Below are 22,242 nucleotides of genomic sequence, written 5' to 3'. Positions count from 1 at the left end.
ATCCTAGGCAGCTCATGTCAAGAGACTTGGATGATAACTAACATCATACATAAGAGTGTTAATTGTTAGATTAACAACAGGAGTCACTGTGCACTAACTTCCCAGGTAGGACCTCTGTCCTCATCCTATCACAGGTTCCATGGCTCGAACTGCCAAAGTGGAGCACACACAGACAGCTTGCTCTGGGACTAACTCTGCTCCCCCATGGACAGGACAGGCTTGTGGGCCTCATAATGGATCCTTTGTACCCCATGATTCTGGGAGCCTTGCATGCTGGGACTATGAGAATTCTGTGAGTTCACAATAGGATGTGGGATGTAACTGGTTTTCTGGGTAATCCCTATGTCCAGCTTCAGAAGCTAAGAGCTTACTGACTGCCTTGGTTGGGTGATTGCAGAGTGTTCCATGCTCACACAGATCCTTTGTATGGTTCATGTGCCGGCATGGGTTGGGGTTGTACCCACTGTTGGCTAATTCCAGACATTGATCATCTTGGAAGAGAAGAGGTGAGGTTTATATTCATAAACTATTTTAGTAATTTAGGATGATTGATACAGGTGACTTATTTTCTCCATTGGATACTGCACAAATTTTTGAGAAATTAGATTATATATTCATATGAATTATAAATTCATGCACTTCTAAAGGCCTGGCTTACCCAGATAAAGTCTAGTATTATTTAGAAATAGGGCATTTTTTAAAGATTTATTTTATCTTATCTGAAAGTCAGAATTACAGAGAGAGAGAGAGAGAGAGAGAGAGAGGTTGGGGGGGAGGGAAGAGAAACAGATGGCCAAAACAGCTCGGGCTAGGTGGAACTGAAGCCAGGAGCCAAGAGCTTCTTCCTTGTCTCTCACATCTGTAGGATGGCCCAAGAACTTTGACCATCTTTGGCTGGTTTTCCCAGACCATTAGCAGGAAGCTGGGTTAGAATTGGAGCAGTCAGGACATGAAACAGTGCCTATATGGGATGACAAGATTGTAGGCAGTGGCTTTGCCCTCTGCACCACAAGACCAACCCTGAAATAATGCTTTTTTATATCTTGTACAAATTCCAGCTCAACTCAGAAAGGCAAATGCGAATGTGAAGTGAGGATTTTATTGTTCATGGGTAAGGCTTCTGATATATTCTCCTTAGTTTGATAACAAAGGAATTCGGTGCTGACTATTGAACTGCTAAATGAACAAATACCATTTTCATTTCCTCTGCAATTTAGGGATTTCAGTAATAATCAGAGCAAAGTTGCAATGGCCCTTGAAAAGGTCCAGATGTGCTTTTCAGTCATGAATTTTTCTTCCTGAATTCTGGAGGTAGAGATCTTTATTGAGAAAAGCATATCATAGTTAGGATTTTAAGTAAGTCAATCTAGAGAAAAAATAAAAAGTAAAATAAAACATGTTTTTCTATGTTATTTTATACTTAATAGCTGAAATTTCATGAAAATAATTGATTTTTGCCTTAATATGATTTCCTAAATATAATATATATACACACACATACATATAAACTCTTTATCTCTATCTTTGTCTCATTTTTCTATCTATATCATCTTTATCTCTATCTGTATCCCTATCCTTATCTCTGTATCTGTCTGTCTGTCTATCCATCCATCCATCCATCTATCTATCTCTGGTATGAAAGCCCAAATAAACTGTACATCTATATTCTTTCATTCTACAATTTTAAAGAAATAATCCAGGTAAAATATTTCTTTGAAAAGAAATGCTTGGCAAGTTCCAGGACCTTCCAGTTCTTTCTTTCTGTCTGATTTTCTTTCTCAGCTCATCTTCTGTGTAGCTATTTGCTCTGGTGATCATTTGAGATTCAGCTCAGTGTGGCCCATTTACTGCCAGCTAATCAGCCATCCCATGAATATCAAGTAAATATCTCTTTATACACACATTATCAAATATTTACTTAACTGCTGCACCATATGCCTTCCCAATATTATTTATTAGTACTGAATATTAGTAAAGAACTAACCCCCCATTTTTTTAAGAAATGAAGCAAAGCAAGGCCCATGAAACCTGCCCTAAATACTTTTTACCTGTGCATTTTAATTTCTTTCAAACATATTTCTGAGGATAAGGATTTTACATTCATCACAAATTTCAGCAAATTTTATACCATTTGGTATCATTGAAAAGGAATTGTTATCTTGTTCTTCCATTGTAACACCTACTAAAGAACAGCTACTTATTTTATTAATGTTAGAGTTAAAATATTGTGTGTTATTTGGCATTAATTTCACAACCTAAATTCACAAATTTATTTTCTTTAGGATATTTCCCTTATATAAACCAATCATATTATGTATAACTCAGCAGATGAATTTATATTTGTATAAATATATGTATATTTATATAATTTCAACATAAGTATATAATATGTATTATTTTAACCCAAAGATAATGTTTCTTTCATTTGAAATCTACATTTTAGTTGCTTGTTTGAAAAAATCATTCTAAGAAAATGTAATCATGACATTCAATAAAGACTGCTGATTTATCTTAAGTGATAAAATATTAATTTCAAGCTTTTTAGAATCTTGATACCTTTAGTTTTTTTTATTTTTTATTTAAACTCAAAATCAGGAAATGTAGTATTTTCATTAAAAAATGTTCTCAGTGTTACCAACTTGGTATGCTTTTGAAGTGCTCCTCTGCGTGTCTGCAGACTGCTAGGTATTACTCACCAGTCTTTCCCATTTGTCTCTCACAGGTAGTAGCACCTTGGCAAGGGATTTCAAACTAAAGGACAAAAAATGAAGTCTTACATTGCAAGTGATCTTGAATAAGTCATAACATGTAGCCAATAAGGTTTACAGATTTTGACGTCAAAAGACCTCTATTTCTCCCTTTTAATACTATTTTAATGTTGGGGAGATGAAGATGCATCTTATTTTAACCTTACAATTTTTAGCCTTAAAACTATCCCCTCAACTTTTTTTGGTGACATCCTGTGTTCTTTTAAATGGCTCACACAGGCATGCATTGAAGAACCAGTCCAATTTGTGGCTGAATTCTCCAGAAGAATATCTTCATTTTCATTTGTTTCTTGTAGAGATGACTTAGTTGAAAACTGGAAGTTTATTTAGCATATTATTTGTACTTAGGTTTTGAAGAGCTCTTCCTCAGGAAATCCAAATGATTGTAAAAGCAAAGACATTCTTTGTATGTCAAGAAAAAGAGAAGCCAGTAAACAATTTTTGGTAATTAGGAAACAGGTACTTTTACATTTACAAATTCATTTTCACTCCTTTCAAATCAGCATCCAAGGGGGAAAATACTCAAACTTTTTTTATAAAAGATTATTTGTTTCAAAGGCAGAGTTAATGGGGGGAGGAAGAGTTAGGGGAGAGAGAAAAAACTTCCATTTACTGGTTCACTCCCCATATGTCCACCAAGGCCAAAGCTGGGCCAGGCCAAAGCTAAGAGTCAGTAGCTTGATACTGGTCACTCATGTGTGTTGCAAGGATCCAAGAATTTGGGGCATCCTGTGCTTCTTTCCTAGGTGCATTGGAAAGGAGCTGGATCAAAAGAACAGCTGAGATTTGAACCAGCACCTATTTGAGATGTTGGCATCATAGGTGGCAGCTTAACCCACTGCACCACAATGCCAGTCCCAAAAGAAACTTTCTAAATAAGAATTAAAACTTTTAAAAAGACACTCAACTACAAAACTAAGGATAGTAAAACATTTCCCAAATTTTGATATCTCTACAACTCTTAAGGATTGATAAAAATTCTCTCCACAAAAGCAGAACATACTGTATTGTCCTTATGCTTGAATGCCTTCAGTGCCTCTTTGTTGAATATTTTCTTGTGAAGTATAAAATTAATAACAGCCTATTATATGGTGGAAATAATTTGATTTTGATATATTTTAAAGTTCTTCAAATGAGTTATATACAATTTATAGAAAAAGAGAGAGAACGAGTGACAGAGGAAGAAGAAAGAGAACACTGTGTGAGTTGCTTTTGTGACAGTGTATCTTGGTGATTTTTCTTGACAATGCATATGTACGTATCTTATTGGTTTTGCAATCCCTAGTATGAATTTATCAAAACAGCTTTAGTCACTAATATTATTAATGAACAATAAACTGTTCTTATTTATGTGTTATTATTTAAAATACTATGGCAATAAATTTGCTTCTGTTGAACAATAGCACATTCCTTAGGCTTCCATCCAATTTTTTCATGCTTACCATTGTACCATTTCCCACATTCACTTAAGCACACCAAGTGTTCTATCATTGCATCATGGTTTAATCACTATCATTGAACACATAATATTATCTTAACTCATTGCTTATACTAAATATTCAGTCCATCTGGATTTACCTTTCTGATGTGACTTTCTACTTTTACTAAAATTGTGTGCATTTGTCAGGTTCTGTTTCTTCAGTTCAGAAGTGATTGCTTCCTCTTCTGTAACATATGTGTACCATATATAGCTCAGTTATAGGACATGACTTATGTTAATGTTCATAAATAGATTATTTTGCCTATTAACTCCAGATATTTTGGGGGCATCTGATGATCTCTTGAGTTTTTAGTATAACTGAATAGTTTCTACTCATGGAGGTGGTCTAAGTCCTAAAAAAAGGAAGAAGATATCAACTTACTGGTTTCCTTCTTAGGTATAAGTAACATTCAAAATTCTTGAAAAAGTGAAACATGGAGACATCAACAAGTCAATATTTATTTCAACCATGGTGTTGGGCTAAGTTCCTGCAGCCCCTGTTCAGGGGGAGATGTTTTTCTTTATTGGCTTTATTTTCTTTATTGGAGAGACAAATTCTGTGGCAGTATTTGGCCGCTGTGATCTTTGGGAAGAAAATTGAGGACTCAAGATACAGATCACACTGTAACAAAACCAGTATGGAATTTCTTCAAAGCTTTAGTAATAGGTTATACAGGTGAAAAATGTGAGAATGTCAGTCCTATTTTTTTGTGAAACTATCACCATTAATAGGAAACGGTGGATGCACATGATGAGAGATGAGACAGATTATTTAAGTTGCTTGTTGAAACACCAATAGGAATTTATTATTAAATAAGGAGAATGAAGAGTGGGATACTGCTGTGCATTCTAAGTCAAAAACCATTGAGTAAAGTAGTCTGGAATTCTTGAGAGAAATAATAGAAACTTCAATTTAGCTCAGTGTGAGGAGAGTTAGAGGTTCATGGAAGAACAAATAGATTGTATGTCATAAAAGAGAATTTGGACTTCAGCCTATGAATGTGGACCCCTCAGAGTTTCCTAAATCTGTGAATTAATTGGGTGGATCTGTATTTCGGAAAGAACACAAAGAAGGTGTACATGCAGTCCAGAGACTTTATGTGAGCTAAGAGTGTCACGCTAAATATTTACAATTAATCAAATAAGCGGTGCTGAGTGTCTGAGTTTGGGGAATCCCACAGAAGTCACAAAAGAGTTACAGAGCACCGCTAACCCAAAAATAAAGAAAAAAAGCAAAACCAAAATGGAGTTACTTGCGCTAAGGCCACTAAGTACCAGGAACTGCCCAGACACAGGTGCTAAGGCCTGATAAGGACTGGGGGACATTACATCCTAAGAAGAAGCCAACCAGCTGGCTACTGCATTACTTCATCCTTACTACATATGGCACCATGATTGGCCACACCCAGAAGACCTCTAAAACATTGGTGACACCTTAGGCACCAACATCTGGTTGGTGACACCTCAAAGGATGAGCTTGTGGTTGGTGACACACAAGGACACCTTCACCCCCACCTACCCCAGAGCAGGGATAAAGAGGCAAACTTCACAATTGCTCTTCAGCTTCTCGGGGATCATGCTCAGTGCAAGTGAAAGTGCTGGAGTCTCCACTGACTGAAGCTCTGCTCGCCACCCTGCTGGAGCCCACCTCACCCGGACCTCTTTTCAGCCTGCTGCCAGACCTGACCTCGAAGCAGGACCAGACCTCTCATCAGGGGCTGCCAGACCTGACCTCAAAGCAGAACCACACCTCTCATCAGGGGCTGCCAGACCTGACCTCGAAGCAGGACCACACCTCTCATCAGGGGACCTCTCTAACTCCTTGCCTTGACGTCCGCCTGGGAACTTCGAGCCTACTGCCCAGAGTGCCAGTCGTTCCATGACTCCTACCTGTAAGTGACTCTTGTGAGATCCATCTCCCCGAGTGGTAATGGAGACTTTGGATTCTGGACTTTGGACTTTGACTTTTTCATGACCATGATACGAACCTTGAGAATGCAGCATTCATATTGCATCCTTAGCCATGAGTGTTTAGACTGGTTATGCTTTTATTCTTTTTATGCTTCATACTTATTACCATTGCTGGATACTTCTGGAAATTTCTTTACTTCTAGATGTGTGTTATGATCTATTAAGTGATATTGACATATTGGGTAATATTGACCTTTAGATGTGTGCCTTGAATATATATATATAGAGAGAGGGGGGGGGATATTGATCATTGAATAATAAATTATATTGAAAAGACTATCATGATTCTGTGTGATTCTTCCCCGTGCTCTGACATGCCGCATTAGCCTTGTCGAGCTGTGTGACAAGTGGCGCTCGTGACACTGAGCCAAGGCTTCAGAAAAATAGAGGTGAGTGAAAGATAGATGTTTGGAATCCAAAGATATTTAGAGATTAAAATCCTTGGAATACTTTAATATGACTAGATGTTGAGCAGATGGAAGAGGAGAATGGAATGGTAGATTTTCAATTTTTAATGGACAATAATGACATTAACAGAGATGATGAAGGCAAAGCAACCATTTTGAGCTCTGAAGGATGCAGTAGTCTTTGAAGGAAACACAAAAATTTGATGTGATATAACCATAAGATAAAGTGAGTTGGTATAATTAAAAGTAGGAAAAATCATTCTATTAGTATAATGGAGATGAAGAAATCATTTTTTCTATATGTTGCTACGTAAATGTTATGTTTTAGGTGTTTTAATTTCAATATTCAAATACTTTTTGTCTAACAACATTCAGATTGTGATTTTAATATTAGAAATACATTTAATTGATTTTATGTCTTTTGTCAAACATTTATTTAGCTGATAATAGTTATTTTTGAGCCTTTTCTAATTGGAGTTAAAAGTGTTGTTGCTAATGTTATTAGTTGAGCATGCTTCAAATGCTATGGGAATAGAATACTTTCATTCAAGCAATAACATCTAATGATAAATAAATCATTATTTATTATTTAATTGAGAAACAAATATTTATTGATATTTGTTGGTAAATAAATATCAATATTTATTTATTGATAGATATTGATAATAAATAATATTTAATGATAAATAAATCATTATTTATTATTTAATTAACAAAGGAAACTCATAAGTAAAACATAATCTCTAGTCTAGTGGGTTTAATTGTGCCCCCTCCCCAGATTTAACAGATTTAATACAGTTCATAGTTATAACCTTAAGAATATAATGATATTTTATCCCTTGGTCCCTGCTTTCCTTCTCCTTTCCTTTCCTTTCCTTTCCTTTCCTTTCCTTTCCTTTCCTTTCCTTTCCTTTCCTTTCCTTTCCTTTCCTTTCCTTTCCTTTCCTTTCCTTTCCTTTCCTTTCCTTTCCTTTCCTTTCCTTTTTTTCCTTCCTTCCTTCCTTCCTTCCTTCCTTCCTTCCTTCCTTCCTTCTTTCTTCCTTCCTTTCTTTCTCTCTCTCTCTCTCTCTCTCTCTCTTTCTCTCTTCCTCTCTCCCTTCGTCCCTCCTTCCCTTCCTTCCTTTCCTTCTTTCTTTTTCTGAAATAATATTTTTAATTTAAATTATAGTTAAGTCTTAATGCTCCACTAAATAAAGAGTTCAATAAGTATAAAGAGACCATAGTTCAGCATGAATATAGGAATATAAGCAGAATTATAGGACTAATTGAATGATAGCATGTCAATTTCACTCAAATACAGTACATTTTTAAATAATCACAGATCTTAAAACTATAGTGGTATAGCATTCTTTTTTTTTTTTTTTTTTTTTTTGACAGGCAGAGTTAGACAGTGAGAGAGAAAGAGACAGAGAGAAAGGTCTTCCTTCCATTGGTTCACCCCCAAATGGCCGCTACGGCCATCACGCTGCCCTGATCCAAAGCCAGGAGCCAGGTGCTTCCTCCTGGTCTGCCCTGTGGGTGCAGGGGCCCAAGCACTTGGGCCATCCTTCACTGCCTTCCCAGGCCACAGCAAAGAGCTGGACTGGAAGAGGAGCAATCGGGACAGAATCTGGCGCCTTAACAGGGACTAGATCCCGGGGTGCTGGCACAGCAGGCAGAGGATTAGCAAAGCGAGCCGAGGCGCAGGCCTATCTATTGATCTTACGATGGACAAGTTTGTTGAGTCCATATTTTGGCTGTTGGGAACAATGCTGTTATAAAAATGGTGATACAGTGTGTTCATGTATTTTGGGTATATATTCAGAAGTGAGATTGCTGGATAGTATGGCAAACTATTTCTAATTTTCAAATAAATCTCTATACTCTTTTCCACAGTGGCTACACTGATTTACATTCTCATCAATAGTGCATGAGTGTTCCCCTATTTCCACATTCTTGCCAACATTTGCTAATTTCTGTCTTTAGGATAGGAACAATTCTGACAGGAGTAAGATGTCATCTCTTCATGGTTTTGATGTGCATTTCCTTGATGACTACTGATGTTGAGCGTTTTTTCCATTTTTTTAATTTATTTGTATTTTTTTCTTTGGAGAACTTTCAGTTGATACCCTTTGCCCATTTATTTACTGAACTTTTTTTAATTGTTGAGTGTTTTGAGTTGCTGATATATTCTAGGTATTATTTATTTTCAGAAGAGTAGCTTGTAAATATTTTTCCCATTCTGTTGGCTGTCTCCTCAAATCTATTGATTGTTTTGTTTGATGTGCAGAAACCTCCTTCCTTAGGTTTGGTTTGGTTTTGGGGGGCTGCTGCTGCCACTAGCACCAAGAATCTGAGGGGAGACCCTGTGTCATGTAGAGTGAGTGAGCACAGCTCTGGGGCTTACGTCCAAAACTCATACTGTTGTAGGATGCAGGGGTCTACTCATCAGACCATAAATTGCCCTCACTCTGGCTCTGGTTTCTTCTTGTAGCAGCAGAACAGGGAGCAGCAGCATCTTTCTACATAGCCAATGGAATCCAGCATTTTGCCATGTCGGGGAGTGGAGGGAGGCATAGTGTCTTCCTTTTTTGTTGCAAAGTAGCCCCTGGGACCCCAGTTAAGTCTGCAGGCTGGGGATTGAATCAGTTGGATACTGTGGATTCTCCCTCAGTTAAAGCTGCAAGTGGTGAGGCACAAGGTAACTACTTTTGACCTTGACCTTAGAAGATGGAGTTCCCCCTGCCCTTGGACCGTGGCTAGACAAATGCAAAATTTATTTTTAATTTTAAAATGTATTTAAAGAGAAAAGATTTCATGTATTTCAGATATATAATTTTAAGCACCTAATGATACTTCTCACCTTCCTTCCCTCTCTGCCTCTCTCCTTGCTTTCTTTTTCTTTAAGCTTTGTGATAACATATTTTCAATATGACTGGTTTCATGACAAGCCTAGCTATGGTACAGGGCCTCTTTCTTCATGGTACCATGTAGTCTGTGTTCTGTTCTTCTACCTCTTCACTGAAAATTTCTGTCAACCAATCCTTGGGAACATGGTCCCTCCTGTTTTCCTGTGATCTCTCTGTTGTTGTGGTCATTGCAGCATCTCATTATTCAGCCATCTTGTATCTCCCTGCAGTTTTAATTAAGGGTTTTGAGTTAAAACATAAATAGATCCCAGTTTATCCATATGGCTATTAAATCCAATGATAAGGATCCTTACAACTGACACACAGAGGAGGATGTGTAACTACAGAATCTGATGTTGGAGTAATTTGGCCACATGTCAAGGACTACCCAAAGATTAAAAAAAAGTTGAAATAGGCAAGAAAATGGTTTCCTGTATATCCTCCCAAGGGAGTTTGGCCATTGCTAAGACCTTAATTGCAGAATTTTGGCCTCCATAATACTGAGTGAGAGAAAACATTGTGCTCACTCGCTCTCTTTCTTTCATTTCTCTATGGAACCCTGAGTAAAGCATTTGTAAAGGGACTTTGCAGACACAAGCAAGTATCAAATGAGGTTACCTCTTCACTGAAAATTTCTGTCAACTAATGCTTGGGAACACGGTCCCTCCTGTTTTCCTGTTATCTTTCTGCTGCTGAGGTCAATGCAGCTTATAGTTGCTTATAGTGACTAAATATATAGTGATTTATTAGAGTAGTCATCAGGAAACTAAGATTTTGGTGAAAATGTCTAAATATCTAGAATGAAGATAAAAGTTAATTATGCTGTGGGAAGTTAAATAAAAAAAGAATAGTTTGACTAAATCAAGATCAATTTGTATATTATCTAAAGAATTGTTAATATAGAAGTGTAATTATCTTATTATCTCTCTTTGCTTAAGCAGGCTCTGAATGAAAATCCAACTATATTACTTGGGGTTTTCCTTTTATGTCCAAAGAACAGCGTTTCTTTTGAGCAATGTGGCTCAGAGTAGTTGAGGGATTTTCATGAGCAGGAGTTTTCTAAAAGCAATCAAAAGGTTATACTGAAATATTTATGAAATTTTTGCACGAAAAAGCACATGAACAATCAGAATGAAAACAGTCTAAAATTCAAAAGGAAATAAAAACATTTTTACATGTGGTTCTTATTTTTGTGAAATAATCTTTGCCAATATCATAGCATAAGGAATAGAAATTAATGAGTTACACATGATACTAAAGGACTTGAGTTATTTAGTTTAAAATTTAGTTCTATTCCTTTGTTTATTTGTTTTTTCTTTGTGTGTTTGTCTTTCATAGAGCATATCATGATACTTTATTTTGAAAACTTGTATTCATTTCCTAGGGCTGTAGTATCAAATTATCACAAACTGGATGGCTTAAAATGACAAAAAGTTATTTATTCTTTCACGTTCTGGAAGCAAGAAGTGTAGTCACAGTGCTGTATGGGTTGATTCTTTGTGGAAAGTCTGGAGACACTATTGCATACTTTTTGGTTTTTTGCTGTTGCCAGCAATTGATGGTTTCTTCCCTTGTAAATGTATCATTTCAATCACTGCCTCCATTGTCACACAGCCTTTCCCCTGTTGTCTGTGTGTCAAAATTTTTTTTATTAAGACAGTAGTCATTGAGTTACAACCTACCATAATCCAATGTGATCTCATTTTATGCTTGATTGTATCTGAAAAGATCATTTACAAGATCATGCATGATATATGGGTCATAAATGGGTGGTTGTTATTTTGCAGGGGTTAAGTAGCTGCTTGGGAAACCTGATTCTTGGGTTAGAATGCCTGGATCCAGTTTCCTGTTAATGTACACTCTAGGAGACATTAGGTAATGGCTCAAGTACTTGAATCCCGGCCACCCATGTGGAAGACCCAGATGGAGTTCTTATTTTCTGACTATGCTCTGGCCTACCCCTGGCTGTTGTGGGCATTTGGGAAGTGAACCAGCAGATGGACGATCTACCTCTTTTTCTGTGTTTCTATTTCCTTATTACTCTGCCTTTCAAATAAATAAAAGTTAAAAAGAATTGGATCATGCCATTATAAAGGCTGGTGAGAATAAAATATGCAGGGTGAGCTAGCATTATGGACACAGAGGAAGAGCACACTCTGCAGTTCAATATAAAAGACTATGCGGTGACAGAATGCTTTCTTGCTTGCGGTTTGTCACTCTGTTGTTACAGGATTGGATTAGACCCACCTCCATTATAATAGACAATCTGCTTTACTCAAAATCAACCACTTTATTTATTTATTTTTTTATTTTTTTGACAGGCAGAGTGGATAGTGAGAGAGAGATAGACGGGGAAAGGTCTTCCTTTGCTGTTGGTTCACCCTCCAATGGCCGCCACTGCTGGCACGCTTCGGCCGGTGCACCACGCTGATCCAATGGCAGGAGCCAGGTGCTACTCCTGGTCTCCCATGGGGTGCAGGGCCCAAGCACTCAGGCCATCCTCCACTGCACTTCCTGGCCACAGCAGAGAGCTGGCCTAGAAGAGGGGCAACTGGGACGGAATCCGGGGCCCCGACTGGGACTAGAACCCGGTGTGCCGGTGCCGCAAGGCGGAGGATTAGCCTAGTGAGCTGCGGCGCCGACCCTCAAAATCAACCACATTAAATGTTAATCTCATACAAAAACATCCCACAGAAAAATCTAGAATATCTCAAGAATTGTATCTGGGCACCATGGTCTAGGCAAATTGACAATTATTAGCTATTCTCCATTACCTGTTATTTTCTTTCTTTCTTTTTTTTTTTTTGACAGGCAGAGTGGACAGTGACAGTGAGAGAGAGAAACAGAGAGAAAGGTCTTCCTTTTGCCGTTGCTTCACCCTCCAATGGCCGCCATGGCTGGCGTGCTGTGGCCGGCACACCACGCTGATCTGATGGCAGGAGCCAGGTACTTATCCTGGTCTCCCCTGGGGTGCAGGGCCCAAGCACTTGGGCCATCCTCCACTGCACTCCCTGGCCACAGCAGAGAGCTGGCCTGGAAGAGGGGCAACCGGGACAAAATCCGGTGCCCCGACCGGGACTAGAACCCGGGGTGCTGGCGCCGCAGGTGGAGGATTAGCCTAGTGAGCAGCGGCGCCGGCGACCTGTTATTTTCCAAGGTGTACATTAGCTAGAAACTGGATTGCGAGCAGAGCTGAAACAGGAACCCAGGAATTATAACATGGATGAAGGACAAATACCATCCCTGACTTACTTCTTACAAATTTTAAAATTGTTAGCCTTTTGAATAGAGGTAGGAGTTTGGAGGCAACAATGGATGTAAAATGATTGGATAACAAGTTTTGAATGAATTCAGGAATATGCTTAGGATCTGATATATATAGTTACAATATGTTTAATCATATGAAGGTATTGAAAATTCAGAGAAAAGAATTTCTCAGATTCAGGTGGGTTAAACAAGGATGAATCTATGTCCAGTGTTGGAGTCATCTGAAGTCTTGCTCATTCATATCTGGGACCCATGCTGGGAGTCTATTACTGCTGACCCGAGTGTAGAGATACACCATTTTCTCATGGCTTGGTTTTCTACTAACTTGGTGTTCTTATAGCATATGAATTCTTTTTTTTTTTTTTTTTTTTTTTTTGACAGGTAGAGTTACAGACAGTGAGAGAGAGAGAGAGAGAGAAAGGTCTTCCTTCCATTGGTTCAATCCCCAAATGGCTGCCAAGGCCGGCGCTGCGCTGATCCGAAGACAGGAGCCAGGTGCTTCTTCCTGGTCTCCTATATGGGTGTAGGGGCCCAAGCACTTGTCAGGGTCTTGTGTACATCCACTGATGTTTCCTGCTTTTAATGCTTTTATTGTCTCATTCTTCTAATGCTTTTATTGTCTCATAAGCAGAGTTCCTAAAGAGTGTGAGTGGGAGCATTTACATCTACAAGAGTAGTGGGGATGATTGGCCTGAGAAAAGAGAAGACTTGAAAACTGTCTGCAAATAAGCAAGTTTTCAGAAACTCAAAAAGGAAAGTTAGTGCTCCAAGGAGGTCTCCAAGTATGAACTAGACCGCAGTGAACAGTGGAGATGGAAAACCTACAGGAAGTCTACATTGTACTTTCACTCTTGCTGAGACCTCGGAAATATCTGATCACTTCTTGGAAATTGTCCTGGGAATATTTGAACTAAAAGTGCTATGCTGAAGAGGCTATTTTGTCCCTACCTGCTGCTGAGAGGTATTGTTTGGTTCTCTGCAAAAGATTTTGGCAAGATACTTAGTTTGAAAAAAATTCTCATTCTCATTTATAAAATGGCATAGAATAATAACTATATTATATGATCATTTGGGAGTAAATAAGAGAATTTATGTACACTTTATTTCATAGCAGCTGTTATATAGTGCTTCCTCCATAAGGATTTTATTTATGATCATAAAGTTTCTAAGAAAAACACTTCTAAATATGTGTAAGAAGGAACTAACCTCAATGACTAAGATCCCTTAAGGCCCCACTTTATCCAGTGCCTATTAAACTAAGCTTTCAAACTTGCTGGGTCAGTAGGTCAGGTCAGAGCCTTCAAATAATTCAGTCCAAACCTTTCTTCTTGGGATCCTAGTTAGGAAGGATCAGGGCATCTTTCCACATGATTGAAACTAAGATTTGATTCTGCACTAACCTAGAAATCCATGTGCATACAACTTTGCTTTTTTTTAGATCTTATATTAAAATCAAATTTTAATATTAAAATTATTACATATGGGGAATTTTAAAAACTAGCCAATATTATGTCCTTCTTTGATTATGTTAAGTATGTATGAGTACTTCAAAGGAAAAAAAAAACAAAGCAATGAAATAAATTCTAATAAGTTAAAAGCAATGATGCGGATATGCATAAGTTTATACATGAGGATGATAAAAATATAGAACAAGATTTCTTGATACTACAAAGGTATAATAAAATGTCTAAAGTTATACACATGCAGAAAAAAAAATCAGACAAAAATAATTCCAATAGGTCCTAGCTCCTTTGGTGGAGTGTTTATGATTTATAGTCATAAATAATGGCTATATTATTGAAGGATGCCTTCTATCAAAACCTAAACTTCTAGGCACATATTCCCAGCTGGGTATTTGCTTCTTCTTGGATTGGTCTTCATGAAGTAGGTAAACCAGTTAATAAAGAAAATACAATATTCAAGAAAGTTACATATTTGAAAAAGACTTAACACACATAATTTGTTCCATTTCTCTATAACATATTTAAGTTCTAATAACATTTTGGAAGCTCTAAAATTGCTGTTAACAATATCAAGAATATATAATATGAACCATTTATCTTTTTAGAAATTTTTATTAAAAATTGAATGTATTTATGGGCTATAGTGTGATATTTCAAGATATGTGTACAATGTAGGCTAATTAAAACATTTCTCTTAAATGTGCTTTTATCCTTCAACTAGTTCTAATTTAGAATCAGAATGCTATTTATGAAAATTACATAATAAAATAAATTGAGTGTATATTTAGCCAAAACTATAGTGACACATATTAAACATGGAAATCCCTCTAAGCATTGATAGGGTGGTTGTCATTAGGACTCTTAAAACAGTTAAACTTAAATTCTTAGTGTATTTTCCTTAATTTTTCAGATATTTTATCTTAACTCATCAGATGGACTTGTAATTATTGAAAAAATCTACATATCTAACTTTAAATTAAACCAGATTACATCAAACCTGTGGTGCATTAACCATATTTTCTTTAGTAGAATTTTTTTTTGAAAAAAGTTATCATTTTTTAAGGCATAAACCTAGCTAGAACTCATCCAGCTTCTAAGTTTTGACTTCTGTGCCATCAAGCTCCTTGGTGCATTTCCTGAAACTACTTTATGCAACTGAAATCATTCACTGTGGTCACCTTAAATCAACAAGAGGTTTTGAAGAAGATCCTTTTCTTGATCCTGAATCTTACTTATTTTTTTTTTATTTGACAGGTAGAGTCATAGACAGTGAGAGAGAGAGAGAGAAAGGTCTTCCTTCCATTGGTTCACTCCCCAAATGGCCGCTACGACCAGCGCTATGCCGATCCGAAGCCAGGAGCCAGGTGCTTCCTCCTGGTCTCCCATGCCAGTGCAGGGCCCAAGCACTTGGGCCATCCTCCACTGCCCTCCCTGGCCACAACAGAGAGCTGGACTGGAAGAGGAGCAACTGGGACTAAAACCCTGCGCCCATATGGGTTGCTGGTGTCACAGGTGGAGGATTAACCAAGTAAGCCGTGGCACCAGCCCCCTGAGTCTTACTTATGATGAGACTTAATCAGCTTAGTAGCCCAAATCATTTCAAGTTTTTATATTATTCTAAAATAGTAGATAAGAAACAGCTCCATTTTCAGCTTCTTCAGTCTCAGAATATCAGAGTGTGTTACTTTGTCTTTCATAACAATTAGCAGAAAGAGACTCTTTCCTGACTTTATCAAAAGCACAAAACAACCAATCTATGCTGATAACATTCTGTATTGCACTTTTTTCCCAGAGTCAAAAGTTCATTTTTGCATTTTCTGTGTTCCAAATTATCGTAGGCAAGACTTCTAATACACTGTATAATAATAGTTGATTTTTTTTTTGAGGATCTGAGTATAGCCTGCAGCCCAGCACCAGTTTTTTATATTTTTTAAATAGCAAAATTACAGTCTTATGTGCCCGTTTTATTTTATGGTTTTCACTGTGTTGTCAACCTACTGCAACATCTCAATGGATTACAAGAACAACATTCTTTTCTTCTGTCCCTCATATTATTTATTTCTCGTCATCATAGTCAACTCTACATGTTCTGTTTTAAAAAAATCATTATTTATTTACTTGAAAGCTAGAGTTACAGAAAGGGAGAAAGTGAGAGGAGGAGAGTGAGAGAGAGGAAGAGAGATATCTTCTATTCGCTGGTTCACTCCCTAGATGGCCGCAACAGCCAAGGCTAGACCAGGCTGAAGCAAAGAACCAGGTCTCCCACATGGGTGCAGGGGTCTAACTACTTGGGCCATCTTAGGTTTTTTTCCACAGGGGCATTAGCAGGCAGTTGAAACAGAAGTGGAACAGCTGGGACACAAACTGGTGCACCTGGGAGATGCTGTTGTTAGCAGATGGTATCTTAACCTGTTTCACCACAACGCTGGCCCTGACCCACATGTTCTGATTCAATAACCCATGCAGAAGGAATAATCCCTATTTGTGTTAAACTAATCCCATAGGAGAAGCCAGGGAAGAAACTAACCAACAAAATTGACCTGAACCATGAAATTACATGTAAACTTTCTTCTTTGGATGCCGCACGTATTATTTGCTTACAGTTCATTGATCAAATCAATTTATTTGGCCAACTCTGACAGTGGCTGGGAAATTGTAGGCCATGGCAAGAGGATCTGTGAATATGTGGGAAAAGTAGTATCATTTTACTTCATTCTGTTAATAGGATAAAGATCTAAAAAAATTTCTCAAAAGAAAGCAAGCAAATGCTCAACAGATATATGAAAAAAAATTGTTCAACATCACTAACCATCAGGGAAACACAAATCAACAACACAATGAGACACCATTCATTATACTGAGAACAACCATTATCAAGAGTAAGCATATGGCACAGTTGTCAAGCGGCTTAGGTTGCCCACATCACATTTTTGAGTGCCTGAATTTGAATGCTAGTTCTTCTTCCAATTCTAGCTTTCTGCTGAGGTGCACTCTTGGAGGTAGCAGGTGATAGCTTGTGTCCATGAGACCATGCCATTCATACAGAACACCCAGTTTCAGTCTAGCCCAGCTTTGTGGACATTTCAGAAGTAGACTACTCGATAACTTTTATCTGTATACCTTTCAAATGAATAAAAGGAAGTAAATAAATAAATACACGGTAAAGAATGGCTTTTATCAAAAGAGAAAATATGATGATGAGGAGAATGAGGAATTCTTATACGCTAAGACACCTTAGTTATGTAAAACATTTGACGTTTCCTCGAAAAACTAGAAACAAACTATGATGCAATCCAGCATTCCCACCATGGAATATATGCCCAACGGTAGCAAAATCAACATGTTGAAAGACCCCTATGACCCCATTTTTATTGTACCACTATTCACAATAGCCAGGATATAGATTCTATCTAAATATCCATGAGCAAATTAATGCAGAATGAAAATGTGATATACACATGGGATACTATTCTACCCCCGCAAAAAGCATGGAATTCTTGTCACTTTTGATAACTCAAGTGGACTTGGTGGACATTGTGTGAAGTGAAGTATGTCAGGCACAGAAAGAAACAAGCCACGGCCAGCGCTGTGGCTCAATAGGCTAATCCTCCACCTGTGGCGCCGGCACACTGGATTCTGTCCTGGTCGTTCCTCTTCCAGTCCAGCTCTCTGCTGTGGCCAGGGAGTGCAGTGGAGGATGGCCCAGGTCCTTGGGCCCTGCACCTGCAGGGGAGACCAGGGCTTCAGATCAGTGTGGTGCACCGGCCGCGGCTGCAGCAGCCATTGGGGAGTGAACCAACGGACAAAGGAAGACCTTTCTCTCTGTCTCTCTCTCTCACTGTCCACTCTGCCTGTCAAAAAAAAAAAAAAAAAAAAAAAAAAAAAAGAAACAAGCCATATGATTTCACTTTCATATGGAATCTAAAAACAGTTGACTTCATAAAAGTTGAGAATAGAATAGTATTTACTAGAGACTGAGGAGAGAGTAAGGGGAAAGAGAAAGTTACTATGTTACACATAGAGCATTGAAGAAAAATTGGTGTCCTATGTCATAGCAAGGTGAATATAATTAACATATCTCAAGATAGCTAGAAGAGATGATTTTTGAATGTACTGTCTATAAAGAAAAATAAAAGAATGTCAGGAGTGGTTTAGCAAATCATGGATCTATCATTTTGTGGGAAGGAGGGACTTGAACAATGGCTGTAACTAACATTTCATCTGGAATGGAGGCTGGCATTTCACATCAGGCACTTTTTTCACCCTCATTGTGATGATGGCACACTTCTATAAATGCACTTAATATGGCACTGAATTGTGTATTTTAAATAGATGAATTATATGGTAAGTGAATTGCATCGCAATAAAACTATTAAAATGAAATAAAAGGAGAAAAGATCAACAAATAAAATATTGACCTAAATAAATCCAGTCAGATGCATTTGCCTAGGAAAATGAATAAATAATACACCTGCTTAATAAGATTTTGATTTAAAAACCTTCTAATTATGAATTATCTCTTTCGAGTGTGATGAAGTAATTTTTGTGTTCAAAATTAATTTACTTTAACTAGTGTAGTCTATGCCTACTCTTCATATATTCTATATGCTCTTCTTTCTGTTTTAATAATTTTTGGAGTACTTTCATTCTCTTAATAAGTGAAAGTCTTCAGAAGTGAAAGTCAGTTTTATTTGGAATCAGCTGTTCTTTTTCTAATTTTTGCTTCTTTCTTCACATTTATTTTTGAAATAAGTAATTAGATTTTATTTGCTACTTCCTGTGGGAAAGAGTTGTAAATTATGCCTTTGGATACATTTAGATTTTCTATTTTATACATTTTCTTTCATAAAATTATGAAACAAAACAGTACAAAATGAGTGTTTTCTTTGGACGTGTTGAAGACTATTCTATAATGAGTCAACTTGGCACTTGGTTCAGAGTTGATTACTTTTCTAATTGTTGTATGTGTGAGTTAAGGTTGCTTTGTAATTACGTTGTAATTTGTTTCAAGCATATGAAAAAGTGACCTAATCAATGTATTTCAAGGGCTGAGTCAGTATCCCCAGTAACAACTGAATACCCTTTTAATTTTTTTCTTTAAAAATAGCATATGAGTGAGAAGTGAACCTAGCTAGAATAAATTAGAAATACATGATTTCCAGTTGAAGACATTTATGTTTGAGGAGGAAATGAAATGAACTGCCAAACTCTGACACGTTACACTTCTCAGCCAGTGTGTATGGGCATTTGTTAAATGAAGGTCAAGAAAAATTAAAAACAAATGCAGACATGAGTTGCGAACTCAAATTAGATCACAGAGAATTTAATTATTTCTTAATGAGCCAGAATCTGTCAAACCATGGTTGTTCGCAAGTAGAAAATAGCCAACTCTTGAGCCAAATGCAATAATTCTCTCAGGCTTCTGAGGACTCATTTTAAAAATCATGACGAGTTCAGTTTGAAAACCAACAACATTAAGAATCTGGGACACCTGTTTTTCAGTGTGAGATCACCCTCTTCAGTTTTACTTCTTATAATGCCAGTGGGAACACTAAATGTAATTTTATTTCCATGACTGACCAACTCCATAATTTGTGTGGTACCAGGCTGAAGTACTATATTTAACTTTCAATGACTTTATAGAAAAGTGCTTTGAAGACACTTTATCTGCAGAATGTGGCAATAATAGTCATCTGACATCATGTGCACAAGTTATAATTATCCTATGCTTATTGTATCCCCATGTACATAATGATACACAGAGAGCCTCATGAAGAGAGGAAATGTTTAGTGTTATTTGGGCTTTTGCAAAAGCATTGCTTTTCACCAACATTGGTTCAGATAGCCAAATAACTAAAAGACAGAAGCCTAGTAAAAATGTCCTTTACATGAGGGTGGAAAGAAAAGACTGGTGCAGAGTGTTGGCCATAAATCTGTGACATAATCAGTTACAATCTAGTTAGGATAATATACTCAGTTCCTTCAACTGAGTTAATTTCGCCAGAGTTCGCACCGCGTTGATCCGAAGCCAGGAGCCAGGTGCTTCTCCTGGTCTCCCATGGGGTGCAGGGCCCAAGCACTTGGGCCATCCTCCACTGTACTCCCGGGCCATAGCAGAGAACTGGCCTGGAAGAGGAGCAACCGGGATAGAATCCGGCTCCCCGACCGGGACTAGAACCCGGGGTGCTGGTGCCGCAGGCGGAGGATTAGCCTATTGAGCCATGACGCCGGCCCTATTTACCTTTTAACTTCTTCAAACCCACCCCCCCCACTCTGCCATTCCGTTGTCCCACCCAGGACACATTCTCAGGTCTTCACCAGGAAAACTGTAATTTTGAGATTCTGAATCAGATTACTCACTGTGAAGCACCTCCCGCTTCCTAGTTGTGGAGCTTTAGGCACATTAATAAAATTTTCCATGCCTCAGGTTTTAATCTGAAAATTGCTAGTAATAATTATTATATACTAAAAACATGATGATAATTAAGTGATAGGTGTGGGAAATGATCACCATAGTGCTGAGTGCATAGTAAGTACTCACATAATATGAATTGTTCATATTTTCACCAATAATGGCTGAATTTTGGCTTCTGTGCTCCGCTGTTGGAAACTACCTAAGCATGTTACTCCCCTTATTATTCTGTTCATGTGGCAAATAATTTCTTTTTTATGAATTCCAACAATTTGTTTCCCTTGCATTTTATTGTCTACTTGGAGCCTTCTCAAATGCTACTTAAATATTTATTGCTATATAAATTTGAATATATTGCCAAGAACATAGATATATATTGTAGCTCTTAGTTCTTGATTAAAATATAAATCTCTTTGTATACCTTAGCATTCTTAAAGTAATTTCTTATTATTAAAGCTTTCATTGGAGCCCTCGAACTCTGGCATAATACAATGCTCATTTTAACTACTCACAGTACATTGTGTTAACCCTATAGTTACAATTTAAAATTTTAAATACAGAATAAATATTTTCTTGAAACATTTAAGTGAAAGTCAAAAGGGATCTACTAACATTTGTTCAAAAATCCATAAAATGATAATTAAATTTTCATTAGGTGCTAGGATCTAGGGTAAAGATATGAAATCAATGTAAATGTCCATCAACTGATAATTGGATAAGGAAAATATGACATATGTACATGATGAAATATTAAGCAGTGATAAAAAATGAAATCCTGAATTTTGCAACAACATGCATAGAACTGAAGATCATTAAGTTAAGTGAAATAAGGCAAACAATGACAAATATCACATTTTTAAATATAGAAGCCAATACAAATAGAGTATAAAATTGTATGACTGACATTAGTTTACAGTTTTAAATATTGCTCCCCTGAATCATACTGTGTAAATGACAATAGACCCTTCTTTTCCCACCATATGATTGTTATCAAGAATCCTTCACTTTTTTTTAACTTTTATTTAGTAAATATAAATTTCCAAAGTACAGTTTATGGATTACAATAGCTTCCCCCCCCATATCTTCCCTCCCACTCGCACCCCTCCCATCTCCCGCTCCCTCTCCCATTCCATTCACATCAAGATTCATTTTCAATTATTTTTATATACAGAAGATCAATTTAGTATATATTAAGTAAAGATTTCATCAGCTTGCACCCACACAGAAACATAAAGTGTAAAATACTGTTTCAGTATTAGTTATAGCATTACTTCACATAGAACAACACATTAAAGACAGAGATCCCACATGAGGAGTAAGTACACAGTGATTCCTGTTGTTGACTTAACAATTTGACACTCTTGTTTATGGCGTCAGAAATCTCCCTAGGCTCTAGTCATGAGTTGCCAAGGCTATGGAAGCCTTTTGAGTTTGCCGACTTCGATCTTATTCCGACAGGGTCATAGTCAAAGTGGAAGTTCTCTCCTCCCTTCAGAGAAAGGCACCTCCTTCTTTGATGACCCCATTCTTTCCACTGGGATCTCACTCGCAGTGATCTTTCATTTAGGTGTTCTTTTTTTTTTTTT

General features: G+C 37.3%; 1 long non-coding RNA gene across 12 annotated transcripts in view; it reads left to right on the top strand.

Moving 5' to 3' along the window:
• The first annotated feature begins 324 nt into the window (after positions 1–324).
• Positions 325–22,242, top strand: part of LOC103350577 (uncharacterized) — a 196,173-nt gene continuing 174,255 nt past the window's right edge. For 7 of the 12 annotated variants that reach the window (XR_011387802.1, XR_011387803.1, XR_007908941.2 and 4 more), the window contains exons 1-2: positions 325–506; positions 1,059–1,111. This is a non-coding gene — a long non-coding RNA (uncharacterized lncRNA). Of the gene's footprint in view, positions 507–1,058; positions 1,112–2,722; positions 4,640–6,545; positions 6,609–13,409; positions 13,743–22,242 lie in introns of those variants that run through there. The other 5 variants (XR_011387805.1, XR_007908948.2, XR_007908942.2 and 2 more) reach the window with 5 other exon arrangements.

Source organism: Oryctolagus cuniculus, chromosome 4 (genome assembly GCF_964237555.1).
Source record: "Oryctolagus cuniculus chromosome 4, mOryCun1.1, whole genome shotgun sequence".
NCBI classification, from domain to species: domain Eukaryota; kingdom Metazoa; phylum Chordata; class Mammalia; order Lagomorpha; family Leporidae; genus Oryctolagus; species Oryctolagus cuniculus.
The sequence above is the reverse complement of the archived record's forward strand: the minus strand, read 5'-3'. Positions and strand labels throughout refer to the sequence as shown.